This window comes from Puntigrus tetrazona, chromosome 14, assembly GCF_018831695.1.
Source record: "Puntigrus tetrazona isolate hp1 chromosome 14, ASM1883169v1, whole genome shotgun sequence".
NCBI classification, from domain to species: Eukaryota; Metazoa; Chordata; class Actinopteri; order Cypriniformes; family Cyprinidae; genus Puntigrus; species Puntigrus tetrazona.
In genome coordinates this window covers 15,115,961-15,140,923 of record NC_056712.1, presented here as the reverse complement: position 1 = coordinate 15,140,923, position 24,963 = coordinate 15,115,961, and the positions used below count along the sequence as shown (strand labels likewise).

The window sequence follows — 24,963 nt, the reverse complement described above, 5'->3', positions numbered from 1 at the left end:
TACTTTTTTCGCACCGTAATTTGGGTTTCGTGTAGCTCGGTTGGTAACGCATTGAGTTACGTAAGACGATATGTGATCATGGGTTCAATCCCAGATATTACACATGCTCATGAAATGTTTGTGCACTATTTCTTTAAGGGGTAGGTTTAGGAGTGGCTTAGGTGTTGTCGTTCTTATGAATTACATCTACTATGTACGAATTACCATGAGATGGGTGTTAAAAGTCCACACATTGCATTTAAATGAACGCGCATTTTGATTGGTAATGACAGTCATGCGTCATTTCACGATGCCCGGCACAACACGACACTGTCATTATTAGAATAATAATATTAAACAAAAGATTGTATACATTTATTTACATAACTTGATAATGTTAATTATCATTGTTGTAATAAATTAGAGAGATTAATCAGCACACTGTGTAATTTGTTATTTTTTTTAGTTTTTTTAATGGAACGACAACCCTAATTTTTAAAAGAAATCCTTGGCATTTGGATTCAAAGGATGCTGGGAAAGACAACTGTTGAACTGTTGCCAGTAAACGGAGTAATAGTGTGTGTCAACATGTATAACATTCAAACACCGATGGATGCTGAATAATTCAAATAAAATGACTTGGCACAGTGATTATTCTGAACGCTATAAGCTGCTGAGGCTCAGATGCCAAGTAGTGAGATATTTCCTCTGTAGATTTTTAAATGCCTTTGCTGCATATGAAGGCATTTTCTAAAGTACAAATGGCTTACTGAGTTTATTCCTGAACCTCAGTGGTAAAGAGCACACAGTCTCCCAGGAAACTGTTACAGCCTTTTTTTACTGACCATTACAAGGTCGACGGTCTTTTCCTGACCACCGCATTTGAGCAGAACTTGTACTTGATGGCAATCATTGTTCCGTTTACATATGCTGTTATTTTGTGTAGCGAGTAGGCAATGGTGGCTAAAAAATAAGTATTAAGTATTTGGTTGCACTTGTAGTTCACCCCATATAATTTGCACTTATTTATTTATACTCGGGTTTACTTGTTGCCTTCGAATGCGTATATGCAGTTCTGTGCATGTGTTCGTATGTGTATGGAAATGTGTGAATGATGACTGTGTGCTTGAAAAAGCTGTTAAAGACACAGCGTAACCGCAGAGCTGGTGTGGATCAGCATGCGTGTGATCCACCAGTGCGAACAGAACAAATACCAGTGGGGAAAAACAATGTCCAAACAAGCAGTGCCTGCTTGAACCACCGCACCACAAAAAGCCACAACACTGCAGTCCGGGAGAGATAGTTCGACACAATGAAGCAGCCAGCAGAGCATCAGCATGAACCGCCAACAACATGCAGATTCACTGGGACGAATCCAAGACTGTCCATTTTATTGTTGTGTAATTTGAGAGAAAAAGAAACCATCAAAAAGAGACAAAGCATAAACAATCAACTGTGAAGCGGCAGCCGTTAATGAGTAAACTTCATGCATCCATGCTAATAGGTGTTAGTAAAGTTCAAAATGCCTTGCCAGTTTGCGCTTTCGGATAGACCTTAATTTTTCAATGAAATCTCACTTGTCTCACCGTCCATGAAGTGCGCTCTGCTGTTTCCTTTTTGCGCGCTCTAATGGACATGCCTACGGGCAAACAAGCCTTTTTGCTTATCTCTCTTGTTTACCTATAATTTAAACAAAAACATTCATTTTGGAAGGTAAAAAAAACCAACAACAACATTAAGCCTGAGTTAATTAACATTTAATAAAGAATCTACCGCAAGCCTATTATCTCATTCAGGGCTTAACCACCAGGAAATGGGTCGTTAGCTTCCTTTTTTCTTTACATGCACTCGCACACACTTGTGTTTCAGATGAACATATTTCACTTAATTTACTTCAGCAAGCTTTCTAACACAAATGCTTCGGTTTTATTAAGGGACCTTTTACTAATTTTAGTCCAATTAGTTTGTCTCTCAGCGCGCCACATAGTGAAAAGGAATGTTTGCAGCCGAGCTAAAACAAAATCATTACTATTTACGTCAAACAGGGACTGCTACACTGTAAATAAATACACAACGGAGGTGTAATATTCTGCTTGCTTCAACTAAACACATACCTTGCATTGCACTGCAAATGGAGTTAGACTCTACTTAAAGCCAACCACAGTGTTACTCTCAAGTTACTAATGCAGTTTAAAGACGAAAAAGGTTCTGCAGACAATTCCATTAACGCTCTGCAAACTCTCAGCTGACTGCAGGTGTAGGCTTCCTCTAACAACACTGTAACACAAAAGTGCTCAGAAATAGTAGGCTAACAAGCAATAATAACTGCTAAGTGTTTTTCATCTTGAAACTAGTCAAATGGAGGAGTGAATCGTGCCAAAAACCATGCAAGATGTGTTTAATTGTTTATTTTTTTTGTATTTCTCCAGGCAGACGTGGGGGCGAGTGTTTGCTTACTCATCTATTGCATGGTAATGGAAACACAAAGGTGGCTAAGCTTTGATGGGATAAAGAACAGGCATTTGTATTAGTGCTACAAACAAAAGATGGAAAAAGATGAAAGTGACAGAAAAGGGAGGGGGGGGGGCAATCCCACTAAAACACACGCTTATTTCTAATTGTTGAATGATAGTTACACAAATATCAAACGACACGTGTAAGCGGGCAGTCCACGAGAGGAGTCTGAGTCGTATTGACAGAAAACAGAATCTGAGCAAAACAAACTCACAGGCGCATGCATTTATTTTTGTATACTTTTTAATCTATCTATTAATACTATTTATATACTATTTATACTATTTTTTAATCTTTTTTTAAAACGGTACATTATTGTGGATTTCTCAGTGAATTTTTTTCTGCAAGTTATATCGTTACCTCTAGGTGGCGACAAATGGGTAAGTCTTTTTGAATGAGTCATTGGACCATCCTAAAGGATCCTTTATGATCAAAATTGTTGACTCATTCAATAACGCCACGGCAGAATGGTGTTCAGAGACGCTCAACGAAGGCAGAACAAAAACAGATGATCAGGAGTAGATTATTATTATTAATAGTAGTAGAATTAGTGAGAACACACAGTAAATTATTACAAAAAGCTTTTTCTACCAGCTTCAAGGTAATAGGCTTCCTTTTGAAATTTAGAAGCCTTTTTTCTAAACAAATATGGCCTTTTCCTTCCTTTCGTATTTCCATTATATTCTACATCTACCACTTCTTTTTTCTTTTCCCTTTTCCTTCCTCCTCCTATTCTTTTGTAAGGTAGCTAAACACATTTGCTCCTTCGATAATGTCCGCTCCTGTGAGGATCCTCATTAGGTCTGTGCTCTAATTAATCCTCCTTGATTTCCATGTGGCTTGCTCTCTCTTTTGCACTCTCTCTACCAGCCCTGCAAATCCTCACATGGTGGATTACTCTTGCTCGTGGGTGGGAAGAAGAAAAAAAAAAGAAAAGAATGTTCACAAGTCATTTACAAGAAGCACATTTCGGTTCTAACGCCCACCTCAGGAATTGTAACGAAGGATAGGCCTTTTCATTATCTGTTCGTATAACAAAAAAGGCAAGAGAAAGACACCAGCTATGACCTCTGTAACTGTCATATGGTTGATCCAGAGAAGAAACAAGTGTATTTAGGTTGGGTGGATATGAGTAGACGGGGTGAGTAGGCTATACTCTCCTGAGCATAGTAGGCTTATGGGTCTCTTCTATGACTTATCCTCTAGTGGTGGGCAGTCTTTCTGTACCGAATCAATCTCAGGCATTCCCTGTCTGCCTCTAAAGCTCTCTAAAGGCCTTAAAGCCACTGAGAGCCCTGCACTGATGACCTGCTCACAGCTTCCAGAGTCAACCATCAACTTTACAGCTACAGAAAGAGACTCTCACTTCCTTTGGCCCATCGTGATCTCTCAGTAATTCATAGATATTTGTGGCGTGGTTGCCATACTCATAAATATAAAATGTCTTATAGACACTGAAGGATGCGATGGAAAAATACGGTCATAATTCCCATCTTTCCGTCTTCAGTGTCACATGAGCCTTCAGAAATTTCAGTTCTGTGCTTAGTACGTCTTATTATCACTAATATTGAATCATAAAAGTAGTTATAGCTAAATAAAATACCCCAGACCAATTGAATGGTAGCATGCATGTAAACACTAACTACACATTTTCATAAGATCACACTGAATACCCACAATCCTCTCTGCTGTCTCATTAAACCAACCTTCAGACATTTCTTCCTCTCATCATCCCAAAGACTCCTTTGGGAAAAAATGGGGGCTTGAATTTTTTGAATTCTTTCTTCATCCTAATAAGTTGGGTGGGTGGGAGCTGAACATAAGCTGACATTGTAGCTTCATCTCCATCTTTCATCACCAGTCTTATAATAATGTGACCGGTTGCAATGGAAGCCGATCACTCTTAACAGTAGAATATGTAAATCCCGGCACTGGAGGAAACCATCAATCCTCCATATTGAGTGGGAATGCTGGCATGCAATTGAATGTCTCTCTCATTGCAATGTACTTTAATCTTCATAATCCTGAGGTTTGAGGAATACTCTAATCCATAAGCAAGCGTTGCCACATATATTCATTTTCAGCCCTCCGTTGGAAAATGGCACTCAATTGGAAGTAAGCGGTAGGCATGATGGTGGTTTTTGATCGATAACCTCCGCATCTAGCCGCTGATTGAAATAGATATTTGCCGTGGAGTTGTTTCTCTCCATAATGATCTCATTTCATATTCTTGCCTCAAACAGTTCCTTGCCCCCAGATGCATAAGGCAAGCTGTGCACAGAGCCCACCCAGCATAATCGCTCAAGATTGACGGTGGTGAAGGCAATGCTAGCTAGTTAGCTCTTGACATGGGAGATAACCTTATGGAAAACATTACACCTTATCTGTATTTCTCAGGAGAATTTCACCTGCTGTCTTTATAAGGCCAATTTGTAGTAAACAGGCTTTACCTCAGGGGCTTCCAAACTGAAAAAACATCTCTGCACTATATGACCCACCTAAAAACATGCCCGAATATCCAGATAATCAGCTCCATCATCTTTTAAACTTTTAAAGCGGCTCATTACAGGGCCAATTAAATTAAACACCTTATTCCAGGAAGCATTAGGCCGCAAAGTCAAAAGATGCTCTTGGGCCAGGTGCCACTGTTTCTTTTATGTAGACAAGATAAATGCTGAATAAAAGTGTCTGTTATGGTTTAGATCGCTTATTAACCCAAGCCAGCCTAAGGCTGAAGCTGCATCTCTTACAGATGGCATAACAGTATAGTTCAGTTGCTCAGCCGGAAGATACAACGGTTTAATGAAACGGCAGGAGAAGACTGTAGTTTGCCCAGGAAAACCATTACGCATTAGAGTCGGTGTGGGTTTGAGGCAGTACATATGGTCAGATGTCTCCCAATTGTCCAGGAGCTTCTCAAGTCAGCGTATGGCACAATATGTTCATCCATGTCAGTATAACCGGGCATCAGATGGATCTTAGATGAAGCACATTTATCTGGTTGTTATTTTCAAGCACAGTAAGATAAATAGCTTCTGTCGTTTATCTCATTTGCAGATCCTGCTGTGAATTCTGCTGTTGCAGCGGTCTTCTTCGAGCAAAAATTCATCCCACACATTGGCGTCTGTATTCAGAAGGCCTGACAGGTAAGATATATTTTAATTTTACTGAGGTTCTGTGGATAAGTGAAACTCAGGACTCAACAATAAAGATGGCCTAGTGGCAAGGAGTGTTTGAGATCAGTTGACAGAACTCTAACTTGCCCTTTTTGAGCAATTGATCTGGATCTTGTTCATTTTTATGCCTTGCAAGCACATATTTTGCATTTTTTGTGATGTGTTCTTCTTACCAGTATAATGGTATTAAATGTGTTCTTAACAATATAAAACTGGCTGCATTTTAAAAAAAAAAGTAAATGAATAAATAAATGTATACATAAATATATATTTTTAGTCTTGAAAGTAGTACAGGGATATAAAAAACACTTTGTAGTCAAGCATAGGCTTATTTTGTTGCACATGGTTGCTTCCTGCTAATAAAACTTTGAATGCATTTGTAAACGTGACAGAGGGACTGAGACCGAATGCCTTTGCCTAACCTTCTTCTTCATATGAAGTCTTGTTTCTCCTCTGTTCTCCTTCCTCGTGATCCACTGTGTCAGTATGACATTTTCTCCCCAAAGGGCACATGTGAGATGAAATTACTCTGAGGTGTCAAACACGTCATCTCCACATGTTTAAATGCCCAGTTTCAAATGCCAGCATCCGCTAGTGGAGCATAGCGCCGAGAACGTTCTGGCCACTTGCGGTTCCTGTCACGTTTCTCGTTTGTGCTTCAGCGAGGACCATAAAGCAGAAATACCCTTTTGAAATTACTGAGAACAAGTAGGTAAGAGACAGTAGTTGTTGTTTTTTTTTGTGCTCGTTTTGTTTTGTGAAAACGAATTAAAAGATGGGAAAACTCGAAGCATGCTAAAATTAAGCATTCGGTCGCTGTTTTCTCGTATTTTTAGCATCTGATCCCTTCCTGAGCCTGTGCGCTCTCTTTGTGTTTCACCCTTCCATTTGTTTCCTAATGTAGTAGACGCTGAGAGCTCTCACACTCCTCTCTCACAGGCTCATCAGAGGAGTGCCAGCACTCTAAATTTTCCTCCTAATTCAGCCGTGCTGCAATTACACACAGGTCTCAAAGGCGAAACAGTTGGAAAGACCATGACTGGAATGAAAGTCTTAGCATAAGTGTGTATGTGTTTATCCTTTTCTACAGTGCCTTTTCTCAGAATACTAGAACGCTCTGTAGAGCATGTGCACTGTTCAATTTATATTTGGTTACACTTTAAGATATGCATGTTACGTGTACTTAGTATTATAATAACAATGTGTTACGCATAATTGCATGCAAGTAACGCTATGCCAAACCCTGACATAGAGTAAATGCATGTTGTTAATATTACTTTGTATTTAAATGTATAATTACACAGTAACAAAAAACAACATTAAAATAAAGTGTAACCACGTATTTAAATAGAAAACTTTTACCAGTTTCAACATATTTTTAAAATTTCAAATTGTAATAATATTACTGTTTGTTTGTTCAAACATAGCTCTCAGGTGTGTTAACCTCACCAGTCATATTTTTATAGTCATCAGTACTAGGCTGATTTGGACTTTGAATTGAAATAACAGGAAGTTATAGTTTTTGTTCTTTGTAACCTCAAAACTGCATATTTAAACCAGACTTTGTCATGGTAGCATGAATCTTTGTTTGATAAAATTAGATTTTCTGCTTTTCTGCTTGCAGTTCTTTCAGTTTATTTGATTGTACGTCCTTGCACGCAAATTTAAATTGCAGCTCTGCATCCTGTTTTCTACCTCATCCCATTTAGATCCAGGATTAGAAATAAATTCTTCGAATTTTCACGTTTAGCAGACACCATCATCATCCCTGCCAGTTCCCCTTTCTCACTTTTTAAACTTTTAACTGTTAAAACCAAAAAAATAACTGGACTCATGCTGTATTTGCATGGCATGTTGTCTGTTTGTTATTTACTTTCTTTTTTTTTCTCACCAATCGATTCACTTTTTTTTTCGCCCACGCATGCACAGCAGTAGCTGAGGAATATTTGGAAAATATTACACCCTTTATGTTTTAATACATCTAATATAGAGGCATGATTAAGCCATTAAAGACACATCTGCCATCCTAATTTCTTTTTAATTTGCAGAGAACTCGGCTGCATTCTGTGCTAGCTGATCTGATGGTTTAATTAAGTCATGTCCGTAAGAGTGATTACAGAATGAGAGCGGGAAGGCCCGGCTGGTACTATGCATGCCCTAGAAAACACAGAGTCGCTGTGTGAACTCTTTCAGATTGACCGCCTCCGCTTCCCTGTGCGTCTGAAAGCTACTTTTACTCTCGAGACAAAGACCCGCACACCTGTAACTCCATTCAACGCCGGTCCCGCAATCAGAGCGCTTGTGTCAGGGATAGCAAAGCGTTTTTTGTCGTGATTATTCACCGTGTGTGGCTCGCCGTCGTGGCTCATATTTATTCAGATTTTTTACGTTTCGCAAGGTGCGTGGTTTTTGAATGCTTTTAGAAGAGATCGTCACAGCATCATAAAGATGACGTCATTAAAGAGCAGATGTATAGTTAACTGTAGTGGGCACTAACAGTGATAAAGGGGAAGATCAGAGATGAATCTGCAGTCGAATACCTTTGAAATCAAGGCCCTGTCTGGTAGGCTGACAGCTTTTGCGAAACCAGCAGGTGATGGCTAGATTGAAGAACTTTGTCCTTTAGATCTGAAGAGATGTTTCTGTAGGGCAAAACAGTGCAAAGAAAGGAAGCTGAAATCTCATTCAGTGTCAGGAGCTCTTTGAAAACCATCTCAGTTTTACAGCACAATGAAAAAATCTCTGTCACAAAGGACAGCTCAGCGGCGCAGGCACGTGTGGCCTCACTATTAGCTACCTGATGTGAAGGTTATATGAAGGAATGATTAGTGCAAGCGGAATGCTGAATAGAAGTGTGACAGTGTGTGCTCTGATAAGTTGCCATACCACTGGTTTCTTTAATATTCTTTCAATTGATTCTCAGTGGAGGTTTGTTTCGTGTTGCTTTCATGTTCTGTGATCTTCTGTGACTTTACCAACTAGAAATGGAGAACGGAGCTAACGTTTCCTAAACAAGCTGCAATTAAGGAAGCAAATGCATTTTTATAAGTTATTTTTTTGTTAACGGTTGTTCCCAACAGGCCCGTTGGTACAACATTGGCTCAACTAATTGCTTCACTATGAGACTGTGTGAAAGGCTGACTAACAGCACAGGGAGTGTTTAGGGTTTCGTTTTATGTCGTCAGTGATGCACAGAAAGAAGGTGGGCAGCCACACCATTTTTAAAAGTCTCAGTTTGGCTCTGTTTACGCTGAAACTCTACCTCAAAGTTTTCAAACCAAAATGGGGTCTGCATTGTTTTCGACGGATTAGTGTAAAATGATAACCATATTCATAAGCATATCCATAGCAAAACAAAATTTAAAACAAAAACGCACTAGTATAAATGGGGCCAGGGCATTTTTTAAACATCTAAAGAACCTCTGCATGGATGGTGAAGGTTCTTTGTGTGATGCTAATAAGGAATCTTTATTGTACTGTGTATTGCAGAATAAGCAGTATAATAGAGCTAAAATATGAAACTTTTTTTCTTTCCACTTGTGTGTTTGTTTGCATGTGGCTACACACAAATGTCAAAGTAAATTAAAATGAAAACACATGCATTTTTATAAGTAGATGTAAATTAAAAGCCTTGACAAACACTGCAAATTGCCTATTGTTTTAATGTATGATGCAGACGGGCAAGTTTAATTACAGCAATGTATCGCAAAGTATGTTTACAAGAAGGTAAGCAGGCGTGTTTGTCCTAAAGCACAGTGTTACATACAAACAATTATGTGATCTAAAACTAAAAACCTCTGAAACTGTGAACTGAAAAGATGTTGCTGTGTCTCCACAGTCGGTCTCCAGCTAAGTATTTTCAGATTTCAGCACTCTGGACAGCTCCCGTTGTTTGAAAGAGTAAGGCTCTTAGACTTGTCTGTGCTTTGGTTTGCTGACCCGTATGCACCTTACGGGAGGGGGCATGAAAATAGCCTGAACTCTACACCTAATAAACAGTATGAGCGCTTAACTGTTTTTTTTTTTGTTGCTTTTGGCAGTTGTTATCCAACTAAAATTTGACCTAGTTGCATGATGCCTACTGCTTTCAACTTAAGTTACATTAGGCTTTACAGCCGAAATCTGCCACTTTCTCTGCATGATGTGTGACTACATAATATTCGGATAAACCAAACAATATTAAACAATTATTCAAAAATAATTATAAAATTCATTAATGTTATTTTTTTAATGTATTTTTATCTTGGGCTCTTTTAAAATTGTGTATTGCATAATAATAATAATAATAATAATAATAATAATAATAATAATAATAATAATAATAATAATAATAATAATAATAATAATAATAAATACTTAAAGACATATATGAATGCTATTAATAATAATAATAATAATAATAATAATAATAATAATAATAATAATAATAATAATAATAGTAATAATATAACTTTGCACGTTTCTAATATTAAAATATATTCCTAAATTAATATGCATTATCAACAAGTGTTCAGGAATTTTAATGTGGATTTTATTTGATCTTTAACTTTTATTCTATTTGATTTTAAATAGGCACCAAAGAAAGAGGCACCTTTTAATAAAACCATATGTATGTTTTCTGCAGCATTGGTTATGTAACAGACCTGCAGGATGAGATAATCTAGGGATAAGAGTACGTTCTTGACTATAAATGTACCAGCCCACTATGAAACAATCATCCAGCAGGGTGATTATTTTGTGACCTAAACTGAGGTTGGCCATTTCCATGGTTGGACGAGTCACTTACTATTTATGATAATGCATTTATTAGAATGGGTCATTTGCAAGGCAGCAACGTTGTGCCCACTGAGCTGGTTAATGTCCACATGAGTCCCCACTCAGTACCAGAGACCCTTCATCCTGAGTAAATTACTATTTCACTTTTCATTCAGTCTAGCACACTGTGCTACCAAGTGCCCCATTCCGCTGATGAAAACGGCATAATGGCTGCAGATATGGAATAACACAACAAAACAAAAAAACAAACAAACAAATAAAAAAAGAACTGACTGCTGATTGGTTTACAAAAACGCTTAAGCGGTCAATGAGACCTTTAAAGTCAGTTAATTTGCTGGTATGAATAGACAAGGAGTGTCATAGAGCACGTGTCATAAAGTGTTGAGTCACCATGATCGAAAGTTCGTGATGCTGTCCGCCTTGCTGACTGATGGGGTCATGTCACATCGTTTACCAGAGGCGGACTTTTCATCACGGCATTAAAACACAATTGGCTCAGTTAATCGGTGGCATGCATATTTAATACTTATATTTGCTAAAGGGGGAATTCTGTTCTCTAATAAAAAGAGACAAAGAATCTCAGAAATGACGCACTCCCCTGTTAATTTTTGGCCCTGTAATTAGGACGAAAATATTTCTAAGGCTTTAAACGGTAATGTTGTTTTGCGTTGCTATAGCTATGACTGAGTGGCTGCACTGCAGGGCTGTTTTGTTCATGAACATCTGAAAACATTAACTCAGTGTCGAGATTTCCATTGTTTAACTTTACTCAGTTCATTGGACCGGGCTTGCCAGAAGTAGGGATTTGTCAATGTTATAATTTGATAGATTTATCAGTGTCACTTTCTCATCATTTGGTCATTTGCTAAGGGGGTTTATGGGTTTTTATATGGTCTGTTTTTATTTTGGGCCTAAAATGCAGCAATTTAGCGGATTTCATATGGTTTCTTAAACGTTTTCACTCCCACCTTGCCATATATTGACGCTTGGTCTGTACCCTTTGGTGTCTCTTTTGGACACTCTAGATACAGTACCCCTTTAGCGTCACTTTTCGACATACACTACCTTTAACATAAGGTTTTCATCGCTGAAAGTGACCTCGCTCCATTAACGTGCTCACATCTCAGTCAAAAATATACTTTCTTAGCATGATGCAGTTGGTCACAAGACCAGTGACATTTCGCAACCAACGCTGACAAGGTGCACAAACTGCTTTTGGAAGAGCTTTATGGTGGACAGTCTGTTTCTCTCACAAATCGATAATTTTGCCTCAGAAGACTTGGCATACTAATACTTTCTGAATAAATTATGAATGTAATTGTATATGCCTGTTATATGTTGCGTTTTACTGACTAATAGTAGGTTTAGAGACAGGGGTTGGGTCATGTGCTCAAAATGTGAAATAGTGTAATATAAATAAAACTATTGTGACAGTTTTCATTAAAAATCACACCCCAACACATAAGCAATAGTGGCAAAATGATTACCCAATATATAATTTAATCATTAAAATAAAACTCCCATTACTGTTCGCATCTCCATATCAACATATGTATAATCTGTCATGCATGGATTGCTCTGTTTATTGACAAGCATAATATCAAATATGGTACCAAATGTTTCTGTTTTAGCTTTATTTATTTATTTGAATATATATGGTTTGCGTGTGTGTGTGTTCGTGTTCACTGTGAAAGCACTCTTTTCATTTATATTCGAGGTGGAATTACATTGTCATGCCAACATCCCATTATTTTGATTTATTTATTTATTTATTTTTAATTTTTTTGACAAGTGTGAATTGAACAGGTAATTGTATATTTCTTTTTTGCCCTCTGCTTTTAGTGTGTCTCATTTTTCAGAGCCGCCAAGCTCTCTGTGTTTCCATTAGTAGGAACACAGTGCATTACGGGCCCCATTATCACCTAGTAGGAAATACTGGGCCCGTGAGAACACTTCTCTCTTCCTGTCTCATTCTCTCACTTTCTCTTACACAACCCGCATATCTTTGTAACAGTTAACAATTAATTGCATTCCATAAAATGCGTTTTGCTTTTAATCTCATGCATAAACATTCATTAGTATAAAAGTATGCAGTATATGAGTAAAGTAGGCTGCGAAGTTAATTGTTGAAACATTTTGCAGTGATGCATTGTAACACATTGTTAGACACTTCGATTGGAAAGGCACACATTTTTCTTCATATTTAAAAGTGCAAATGTGTGCACCTAAAAACACTCACAGCAGGACATGTGAAAGATAAGTGACAATTGACATCTCTGTTTGTTCACACATTTTTCTCACAGTATTATATTCATGAGCACTTTTGGAAGTTTCTGCCCTGCCTAAAAAAAATATATATATATATATATATATATATATATATATATATATATATATATATATATATATATATATATATATATACACACATATATATACACATATATATACATATATATACACACACACACACACATATACAGTATATATGTATTACAATATAATGCAATAAAATATAATATACAGTATAAAAATAGAGCTCAGTCCTCTAAAGACTCTACAAAATAAATAAATAGTGGATACAATGACATTCAGTAATTACTTGTAAAAATAAATAAATAAATACATTTATAAACTGGCCTAATCATTACTCTTAAGAGTTATCAGACCTGAATCAGCAGTAATTGGTTAAAAGCCGAAGTAGTTTCTTAAACTGCTCGATTGAACTGCCGTTGCTGTGACCAGTGGTTGTAATGGCTCTGTGTCTGCTAGTGAAAAACTGTGAGAGCAAAAGGAGTCTGCTTTAGTAATCAAACACTATTCACCCTCTGTTCCTCTCTTCGCCCTCTGTTTTTTATGTTCGGTAAGGACTTATATCTAAAACCCTCCTGCTTGATAACTCAATCCTCCGCTCTTATCTATCAGTGTGAGCTGAGATTTAGCACAGGGGTAAGGGATGTTTTTTTTTTTTTTTTTTTTTCAGCTGTGTGATTCAAACATACACACATACACTCCTTCTCTCCAAGAAAATATGAGGAAGCAAAGGTTAGATCACAACAGAGATGGATGTACAGAATTATTTTTGATGTCGGAATATAAAAGAGTTGTAATTGATAGATGTACTCAAGGGAAGGATCCTAAAAGATAAAAAAAGATGCAGAATTCAATTTAAATTTAAGGAGATGCAAAAGGTTTGGGGTTTGTATTATTTTAAAATATTTTTAAACCATATATGGTAATACTTTACAATAATTTTCATTTGTGAACTAAGAATAGCAATTTTTTTCATGATTATTTCATTTAGAAAGAACACAATTTGTTTAAAATAGAAGCAACGTTATAAATATTTTTACACTAAAAGTGATCAATGTAATATGTCCTTGCGTCTTTAAGAAAAAGGCCAAAATTTGTAAATGTAATGCTATAAATCAATATCTACTAATTAAGTTGAATATATAATAGCATTATTTAAATTATTGTATATATTAAAATAAATATACTTATATACTCGTCTGATTTTCAGTAAAATTAATGTACTTTAAACAGATTTTCATTGACTTTAATTGATATTTTTGTAATATGAAGTGAAAGTGGTGCATCTATTCAGTAATAAGCATGTTTCATATAATGTTATTCAAAACATCTTGATTCAGAAGTATCCACCCCATTAATCCAAAACAGTTCTTAAGAAATATGATTCCGCTGACAGCATTTCCACAGTTTGGCCTTCACTGAACTGAAGGATAGATGCGGAAACATCCATTTAGTAGGCCTCTCTGCTCTGATAAGAGCACGGGTGCCATAGCTTAGCAAGAGCTACTGCCTGTTAAGTAAGATTGAGGGCAGGTGCTTTGAGCCGAGATTGCTTTCGGGAACAGGGCGTTTTGTCTACTAAACAGCTGTCTGGATTTATTCCTTACATATTCATGCATTTTTTATTAATGGCTAGCCAGGGAACACTCGGGTCCTCCCGTAAAGTATTCTAGCTTGATGAATGCACATATGGATTCGGAAAAAATCAGAGCGATACATCCAAATAACAGCCAGCAGGGTTAATGTCAGCTTATATGTCACTCAGCTGCGAAGCCTCCCTCGAATTTACTGTGGGAAGGAAGTCCGCTTGCAAAGAATCGCTCTGTGATTCTTTATGATTACAATAATTGTGTACAGATTTTTTTTTTTTCTTCACTTCAACCGCCAGCACCACAACAGGGACTTTGTTTTGACCACTCGAATGTCAAGTAGGCGCGATCTTACCAAATACGGCATGTTTACAGAGGAACAAGCAGCGCTCAAAATGTTGTTAATCTTGAAAGTGACCTCTCGCACACTATCGAGTAAGAAAAAAAAAAACAGAAAGAAAAAAAGGCAGTAGCTGAGAATGAGAAAAGACTGGTGAAGTAGTGTCCATTACAACGAGTGAATGGTGAAAGGTTGAGGGCTGAATGTCTGAGATTATACAGGGAGAGGAAAGTGTGCTGTGTTTGAAAGTTAGCTGCCAGAGAACAATAACCTTCTGCTGTAGCAATCTCACCTAAAATGACCAAACGGCCCAAATACCGAAGTAATCAGAGGCGGTCTGTTTGTCATGGCAAAAAAAAGACATTGAGAGAAAACACCTGCTGTCAGGACCAACTCTTTGTGTCTGAACTTTCCTGGCTGGGAAAACTAGACTAGACTAGACTAGACTAGAGGAAAATTCTAGACTAGACTAGATTAGACTAGAGGACAATTGACATAATTTTCATTAAAAAAGATATCTTGAGAAATGTCATTTTTTTTGTCCATACAATGAAAGACAATAGGGTCCAGAACATTTTTTGTAAATGATAAAAGAAAATAAAAGAAAGCCATATATGTTTGTTTGGGACAGCATGAGGGTGAAAAAATGATCACAGAATTGTTCATATGTGTGAAATTTTAACATTTTTCGCTTGGTTTTAATTTGTGTACAGAAGTACACTATTATATATTAAAAGTTCTTTCTATTCAGATTAATCAGAATTAATCACCAAAATAAATGTTTTTGTTTGTGTAATACACACACACATATGTATATATGAAAAAAAATATATATTTATATGTATTAAAAATGATATGATATTTTGTACAGTATGTGTGTACTTGTATATACATAAAAAACACAGTACACACACATAGTGTAACAAAATGGATGCAATTTATCACGATTAATCACTTTATCACTATTTCCACTGCTTTCTTTCTACAACTACACAATTTTGAGTACACATTCCCTTTCTTACAGGATATATAAGCATGGAAAGACTACCCCCATTATAACAACTCCCACAGCTAAATTAAATAATGGAAAGACGTGTTTCTTCCCACAGCCTCTTTGTGTTTGAAGCCGTTGCCCTTTTTTGTTGAAGCACCAGACTTTCCCTCATAGATTTGTCTATTTATTTGTTGTCATACACAATTTACAACCGGCCCGCTTTTATTTGTTTGTGCGTCAGTCCATGGGCTTGCTTGGACAGCGGTGTATGCGCTCTGCAGCCCGTATTAATTTTTGGCTGGATTAGCTGGATATTTTCTGCTTGCAGTGGAATACTAAGGAGAGCAGCTCGAGCCCAGTTGCACAGTCAGAGACGTGGCAGTTAAATGACATCTGTTGTGTTTTGTTTTTTTTCTGCAGTACAGACCTCCTATTCGATCTCTGATATTTGCCTCTTTGTGGTCGGTTAGACTTCTCACTGTGCCGTATTGTGGTTAGATAGCCTATGCTGTGCTGACAAAAATATTTTTTCTCTCTCTCGTGCTCTCTTTATCTCTCTCTCCACCCCCTTTTTAGCACCCCACTGGTTTGTGAAAGGTCAGCTTTCTACCGCTTGACAAATCCGGACATTGATGAAAACAACCCACAATAAACCACGGTTTTAAAAAGATAATGTAATTTATTTTTAAATGTTAAATGGTTTCTGCATTAAGCCACTGTGAGCTAAAATAGAGAGAGAGAGAGAGAGAGAGAGAGAGAGAGAGAGACATCATCGTGGACTTCATTGTCTATTTTACATAACACCCTTAGTTTTCAGGCAGGCCCAGCCAGATGCACAGAGGTATAAATGTCAAGGATTTCCATGTAAACACAACTGCAGGGCCCTCAGGAGCCTTCCTGTCTTTCTTCTCCTGTCACATTCTCTTTTCTCATTTCTTCTTCTCTCATAAATTGTTTGCGCAGGGCCTGTAAGACCTTTCCGCGTTGGTCTTTGTTTGCTCAAAGTCACAGAAACTGGGTATTCTAACCGCAACGGCTATTACCGGTCTTATAATCCAGTGCTCCTTCCTGCCCTTTTGGGAGGGGTGGAGGAGAGGGTAAGTGATGTCCATCTATCACATCGAGAAACGGTAGAGGTCACAGAAAGCCGTTCACCATTTTTCATATTTTAGTGCAGCCACGGCTTGCGCTTTTGCAAGAACATTTTTATCTATAAAATGTCAATCAAAAGGATGTATGTATTTGCTGGTTGACAGCTTGTTATCAGGATGGCTCTGGTAGAGACAGGGAAGAAAGGAGGATAAATATTTCTTATTTTCTTTTTTTTCTTTTTTTTTTGGATGATGGGGGGAAGGGGGTCAGATGCCAGCCATTACAGGACAGTTTTTTTTTTTATCGTTGTTTATTTTTTGGGGGTTGTTCGTTTTTTGATTGACAACTTGCATACAGCTGTTAGAATACCCTTATTATTTATCACAGATCGTCAGCTCTTCAATCAACAACAACAGATGGCGAGGCAGACATCTGTGCATGTTTACATTAAGACTAAGAATGGCACCTTCTAAGATCACCTCAAGATTACTTCGTATTATGACAGATAAATTCCTTGATGACACATATTTCAGTGTAATTGAGATGTCAGAGGAATGCGTCAGGTGCTCATCAACAGAAATGGGATATAAACAATAGTGTAACTATCTGTAACGCACCTGCACTGGGTCCATGAATCGGGAGCCTTGCCGTGATGTATCTGAATGCGTGAGCTGCACTGGTACATTTCTGAGATAACGTCAATCTGCTTCTTATAGAGGAGAGTGATGGAAAAGGACACTTTCACACTTATGTATAGCAATCTATTACCTTACCGTACTATATCAGTATTACCTCATAATTTACATCAATTTACTGCAACTATCATTATTTTATTTACATTTCTAACCTTAATATTACAAGAGGAAAAGAACATCTTTCAGAGCTAGACAAAAAAGGCAAAGCATGTTACAACAATGAAAATAAATGATACACTGAAATACACTGAATATAAATACAAATTGAATATAAATAAATATATATATATATAAAATGTACATTTTCATTATTATTATACATAAAATTTATTATTATTGACTATAAGTAATTATAGAATGGTATGCATATATATATATATATATATATATATATATATATATATAAAATGTATCATTATTATTGATATTTTTATTATTACTATGGTTTTAGAAGTCCTAAACAACTGGTTGAAATGCATGCAGTCATTTTTTATAATATGCATTTATTTTTACCTTTGTTCAACGACTCCCAAATGATTTGTTAACTGATTCTTTTTTTTTTTCAATCCCCTCCAGTGATTGGCGGATTTCATTTAAAGCGGTGTTTGTAAGCTTTTAACACTCTTTTAACAGCTCCAAGTGGCAAAGAATGAATTAGCATTTTCATTCAGACCAACGTGAAAAGGCTGGCAATATTCTAATGTTAATAACGCCTTGGGATTCATTATAAAAAACAACATTTTTCAATAATTCAGTCAACTCTTTCTTTTGAGAGACAATAACTTTATACACAGTGCACTTAGCGATCTTACAGGATGTTTTCATTCATTCATATGCGATCTGGTATGTCCATAATTGAAGATGGCCTGTGTGATCTCCCGGTCTATGGACCTTTAAACAGATGGTATCTGCTGTAGTTGTATCTGACACAGAGTTAACACAGCAGATGAATCAGCTCAAGCAGACACACGCTGGAGCCCAGAGCAACATAGCTCTGAACGGACTGTGCAAGGCATCTCATTTGTACAGTAGGCTGAATTTTAAATTTGAATAGTATGTGTGAAGGAATGAAGGGGGCTGTTAAGAGGCAGAATGAAATGTGTGTGTGGGGTGGGGGGGATTAATGATCCTCTCACTAAATCAAGGGCAAATGGCAAGTTAAGAAAAGATGAATATAATCATATAAGCTCACCTTCTCAAGGATAATCAACCACACAGCAAATATATTCATACCAACTATTGCAATGATATTATCATGATTATTTAGGATATATATTATATATATATATATATATATATATATATATATAGATAGAGAGAGAGAGAGAGAGAGAGAGAGAGCAAAGAGAATGTGCAGTGCATTCCAAGATGCATTTTCTGAGAGATTAAATACGTCATTTGTACTATAAGTTAAAATGATTAAATTCTTATAAGTCAAGGCCTCTGTGTTTCAGCTTTTTTAAAAGATGATCGGGTGTATTTCATTATTTTAAACATTCTCTAAACTGCCACATTTCAAACGGAAATCACAATAGTTCCCAAAAAAAGCCATTTGTCATATTTACATAATGCATCATTTATCAGCAGTAAAGGAATTTGCGTATCAGCTGGAATCTACAACAAAACAGGGATACATGTTGTGATGTTTCTATTAATCACTTGCCACTTATGATGAATGGCCTGTTGTAAACTCAGGTAAGGATATTTAAAAGCACACATCCGTCATTACGCCAGTCAAATTCTAAGATGGATCTTTAAATGCAAACCATTTTCCCGCCGTCAGAGAACTCTTAGTTGCATATAATCAGTGAAGAAAACCATTCTGTGTGAATTTGTGTTCATTTTGTCTGTCTATTGTTCTGTTGATCTGTCATGCTATAACACTATTGCTCCCATCCATGTCGTTTAATTGAATTTCTTCAAATGTGCTGCAGTGTTCACGAGAAGAGCACTTTGAACTTGAAAAATGGCATTGCTTATGTAAGTATTTATGCAACATATTTAGCCATATGTTTTCCCTTCAAAAATTCGCTTCTAAAAGGCATGCATTTAGATCTAATCTGCTCAGGTAAATCCAAATACAAGAGTTTAACTCTGAAAATGTCATGTAGATGTTGGCATTAAATATAAAGGCATGAAGTGTGAATAATATTTTTTTTTTCATTTATTCATTTTTCATTTTTCTCTCACAACAGATGATAATACACACTGACAGGAAAACATATATATATATATATATATATATATATATATATATATATATATACGGTTACACGGTTCAGCAATACACAACTGTGTTTGGTGTTTCCTCTTTAAGATTACAGTCCCCCTCTGGCCACCACCTTAAATTTTTAGGATGTGCAGGAACGTTTTGAGGCAAAAAAATTATCGAACTAAATAAGCAGTAAAGCAAAAGGACATTTTGGCTTTCATGTCAGGAAGAAGAAGAGCAACAGAGCTATCAAAGTCAGCCAATGTGACTGACTCGGCTTGTCATCCAGACTGATAAAATGTCCCTCTCCGACTCCTTGAGAACACTTTTGAGACGCTTACTTTACTTTTGTCACTGATTGAACATTCCGGTCTCAAGAGGAGGAAGGGTCAATTTTCTTCACAGCCTTCGACGACAACAACAGCATTAATAACTGTGGGATTTTATATAGTGCATCTGTTACATAACGCTTATAAAGTCATAAAAACAATTCATCAGTTCTGACGGGACTTCTCTGGAATCCCCCTCCAGGGCATGAAGCGATGGCTGCGATCCTGCCGTAATGAGCCCCCCTAAACCCCAACACTCCCAGTTAAGCTGTGCTTTTGTGTGCACTGGTTACACAGGCATTCATTATCACGTTGGAGCCGATGCGACATCCAGTGTGCACCGCTGCAAGCGCCCCTCACAATGCCTTCTGATTGCAGTGATTCACTCTCCAAATTAGTGACATTTCTCTTAATGTGTGCCTTGCTTCCAGCAACAAAAGCCCGTTTCGCATTCCCGTCCTCATGGCACTTTATGTAAAATGACTGCGCCTACGCAAGCATAGCAACTGAGGATTCTGATCATCACAGTCAACCCGGATGACAAAAAAAGCAAAAATAAATGGAGAGCGTGACAGAAGGGCAGTAAATGAGATGAGGGGAACAAAAAATAGGCAACAGATCCACATGACGCAACACACACGAATTCTAATGAATATGAAATGGAACCAAGTCAAATTTGTGTGCTGGCTAAATCTGTTTGCAATGCTTTATAGACTGGGATGTATGCAGCCTGATACAGATAGGCTGAACCGTGAGAAGCCGCATGGAGAAACTAAAGCGCTTCGGTAAGCTGCTTGACACCTCTCATTATCCACATGGCACATGCCGGGGTGGCTATCCAGGGCCATTCCTTGCTGCTATGATTCCCTCTCCAGCTAGGAACACAGTAAATGAAAGGAGCCAGCCAAGAAAATCAATTCCTTTTAATGTAATATTTGTTTAAACTAGTTCCAGTCAGCACTCAAGCAATATTAGTACAATGCCACTGATTTTGTGAATTAATCCCAGGCATTGTTAAGTACACTGTATTTCGATTTTATGTTTAAGAGGGTTGTGTAATGTACATTCCGGTGCAGAGAAACATTTGTAGCACTTGTGGCAAAATCCATTCTTTCTGTCTGCAATTTTATACAGGTTTAAATGTATACATATATTGAATGTCCTAGAAAAGTGGGGTTTTGGAAAAAAATGGCATGAATCCATTTTAATTTGTGATAATTTGGCAATTTGCTGAAGCACAGCTGTTTTGAACTCTGATAAGGACTTGAAATATCTCTTGCGCACCAAGCGAGCATATTTTAAATTTGTTATTGCAGGAATAAATTATGTGTTAAAATACAGTAAAATAGAAAAGTTATTTAAAATTGTAATAATATTTCACAGTTTTGCTTTCAAAGTGTGGAATAATGATGAATTGTGTCTGCATGTTTATGTGGTTTTTGAGGGCACACATTTGTAAAATTACATCGGTATGACATAGGTATTGCAACATGAAGGTGATTTATGGGGATGCCTTAGGTGTCCCCGTAATTCAAAAGGCTTATATATCATAGAGGATAAGGGATTTTTTATTATTATTATTATTATAAAAATGCAGTTTCCTGTAAGGGGCTTAGTTTAGGGGTAGGGTTGGTGGGGCGATAGGAAACATGGTTTGTACTGTGAGTCCTCATAAACCATAAATACCAACATGTGTATGTGTGTGTGTCAAAGAAAGGAGCATGTGCTTCAAAATTCCCACTTAATCTGACACGGAATTTATCCCAAGCGATTTTGAGTAGACTGTATTTCAATTTTAATTTTGCTACTCCTAGGCTTTTTGTGCGACTCCATTCGTCTCCCACGCATAAACCTGTCTCTCCACAGCTCTCCACTTTCTAGTATTTCTGCTTCCCTTCACTACTAGGTCCTGCTGTGCTAATGCTCCACAGAAATAGCCAGTTTTACAGGCCCCAACAGAATGTAACCTGGCAGGAATTTCACCCTCCCAGCAAGACCTGCAAGGCTGCATACTGCATGCCTTTGTTTCCAAGATGGAGCTGTCTGCTGGTTCTTTATGGCAAGTCCAACATGAAGTTGGTTTATTCTCAAAGTTTGGATTTTTTTCCCCTCATTTTAAGCTTTAACCAATGATGTGTGACGGTCAAGGTTGCAGATTATTCAAATGCTGTTGTAGCATGTAAATGTGCCAGTCTACACTGCATGGGGTTCAAAAACAGCCCACAGGATGTGAGTCTGTCATATTTACGAGTTTTGCCCACAAATATGACTTTTGGGTGACCTTCACTTACCCTTTTCTGAGGTGGGAAATATTACAAAAAAATAGATTGAGAGCGCAATCTGGCAGGACCTACTGTCTGGCTTATTATAAAAATGGACAGGCTCAAATAAGATGACTGTGACAAAGGCATTGGGACTGCCAAGAGACTGTCTGGCAGGCATGAGTAGATCTGAGTTCTGGACCTCGTGCCGAGAGTCTCTTCCTGGGAAAGCGTAATCCGAAGGTCCCCTGAGGTTGTGTTAGAGGTGAAAATGTCTCCAAACACCCCAATTACTCTGCAGCCACCGGAATCACTGTCTCAGGTCGGATATTATATCTATAATGGACAAAATGGCTCATTATATTTTAATTACCATTACATGTTTTTAGAGATTATGCTAATGAATTGGGCAAATAAAGATAAATGTCTTAAAAAAAAAAGTTAAATATACATTTTAAAAATTCTGTCATCGTTATTGAGAGTGCTGTGGTCTTTATGCTCTAGATATTTTATCTAATAAAAAAATATGTATGTGGAAGCAATGTCCTACTTACTATAAATAGTCATTGTATTCAGAAAGTGTGCTTTAGTGCAAATGTAAATTAATACAATGGAAAATAATATTCTTGTTACGTTATATGTTTAACAATTGCTCCACATTGTAACTTTATGTTTTATAAATGACATGCATAAAATGAAATTAAACTGAATTGTGACACTGAATAATATAAATATCACGCCATCACAAACTGTAAGTGTGCTGACAAATGTAATCAGTTTAGGTTTAAGATTAATGGCACCAAAAGCAATTAAGCACCTCTAACGCTGCTGTTTATGTAATTATATACAGCATCAGAAACAAAAGCTGCCGTGCAGAAACAATCCATCGGTGCACAGTGATCGAGACAGGAGAGAGAGTGATGAGTTTTGACATTGAACAGTATCAATGCACCGCATTTAACTTCTAAACACTCTGTGCCAAATTTACTGAGCAATTTGCCTGGATTTTCAGTGCGCTAATGTGATACAATCTGCCCACCAAATGAGTGGAGTGTTTACTGCGCAGGGAAAATGCCAGAAAACATCTCTGTCTATCAAGTTAATGCTAATGTAGTGTCATTGCTAAGTGCCAACGTCTATAAAAAACGAACCGGTATGGCAGGTGTTAATGTTGAAACATTATGCAGTGAAGACCGTAAAGACAGTCATCCCATGTGATTGGTAATGAGAATGGGGAAGAAATACGTTTTTTAAAATTTATTTATATTATTTTACATCAATTTTAAGATGACAGAAATGGTAAGAATAGTATGCTATTCTGAATATGGTATAACAGTGTAGTCTCATTTTATATGCATTAACATGCTAGAGTAAAAAGTATTTGATTGAAAGGCAGGACTTCTTTTCTTACAGCTGCCATATTGAACACTTTGATTTTTCCCATCGATTTTTCTTCAAGTGTTCTGTCTCCATCTCCTTACTGTCTCTGCTCTTTCACAGACGTCTATCCAATGTGTGTGTGTGTGTGTGTGTGTGTGTATGTGTGGACAGATCCTGAAGAAGTATGTTTAACAGCAAAGACATTACTTATTACATTTAATTCTGCCTTACTTTCTTTTGGTTTTCCAATTCAGTTTTACTACATGGTATCTAGATATACTGTACAGTTTGTGTAGTTTTGAAGTTTCCAGAGGCTGCCCAAATTAATAGGCACTCCTTAACATGCTTTGTACCCACTCGAGAATATCTGGCCTAGCATTCAGTCTCCTCAGCTGCACTCTAGCTTCACCTTACACAGCCTTCTTTATTTCTGAGGCCAACACAGAGTGAGTGCAAGCATCAGTAAATATTGTGTTTTCAAGAAAGCATTATATTGAACAATGTGGAAGTGAATCCTATTTACTGAAGGCCAAATCTCTGGGCGAGTGCTCTGTTAGCGTCAAGGTGAAGCTCTGGGATCAATTAGCTTCTCAGATCTGTCTACAGACCTGATAGAACGTCCACTCCATATCAATCACCTCAATTATTATTTATGATGTTCCCCCTCTGACTTCAGATCATGTTTACTTCAACGTTGCCATGGTTAGAGTGAAGACAGAGAGACAGACAGACAGACAGACAGACAGACAGATAGATAGACAGACAGATAGATAGATAGATAGATAGATAGATAGATAGATAGATAGATAGATAGATAGATAGATAGATAGATAGATAGATAGATAGATAGATAGATAGGTAGGTAGGTGGGCTAGGATTAATTAATTCTAGAATATTTTAGTGTTCTTGCTATAAGCTAAAATACAAAGACAAACAAGCAGAAAGCAGGAGAGTTTTAGGCTTTATTTAAACACTAGAAGAATGGGGTCATCATCCAGGGTTCTCTAGGCCTCATCTGATCTGTGTACTTAATTACTGTCCTTCCATTCATTATTTATTTTCTGGGCTGGACCCGTTTAACCTGTGCACTCCAGAAGAAAGTGAATTAGAACTGCTACAAGATTAGCAGGGACAAAGAAAGACTAAGATGAGATGAAGATTTACAAAGGCATCATTATAACAGTGTGAAAAAGATTGCCAACAGAATCTTTGGCTATAAGCATTACCCCAACTATTAATCCTTGACATTGTCCTAGAAATGTGTTTTTTTTCCTCCAAAACATTTTCATTTAAATGTGTCTGCCCTTGATGCA

At 37.1% G+C, this 24,963-nt stretch overlaps 1 protein-coding gene across 3 annotated transcripts in view; it reads left to right on the top strand.

Annotated features, from left to right (window-relative positions):
• The window catches only part of lingo2 (leucine rich repeat and Ig domain containing 2), a 201,287-nt gene that overhangs the window by 66,422 nt on the left and 109,902 nt on the right, over positions 1-24,963 (top strand). For all 3 annotated transcript variants that reach the window (XM_043256502.1, XM_043256500.1, XM_043256499.1), the window contains exon 3: positions 5,551-5,639. The gene's annotated coding sequence lies outside the window, so the exon portion shown is untranslated. The remainder of the gene's footprint in view (positions 1-5,550; positions 5,640-24,963) is intronic.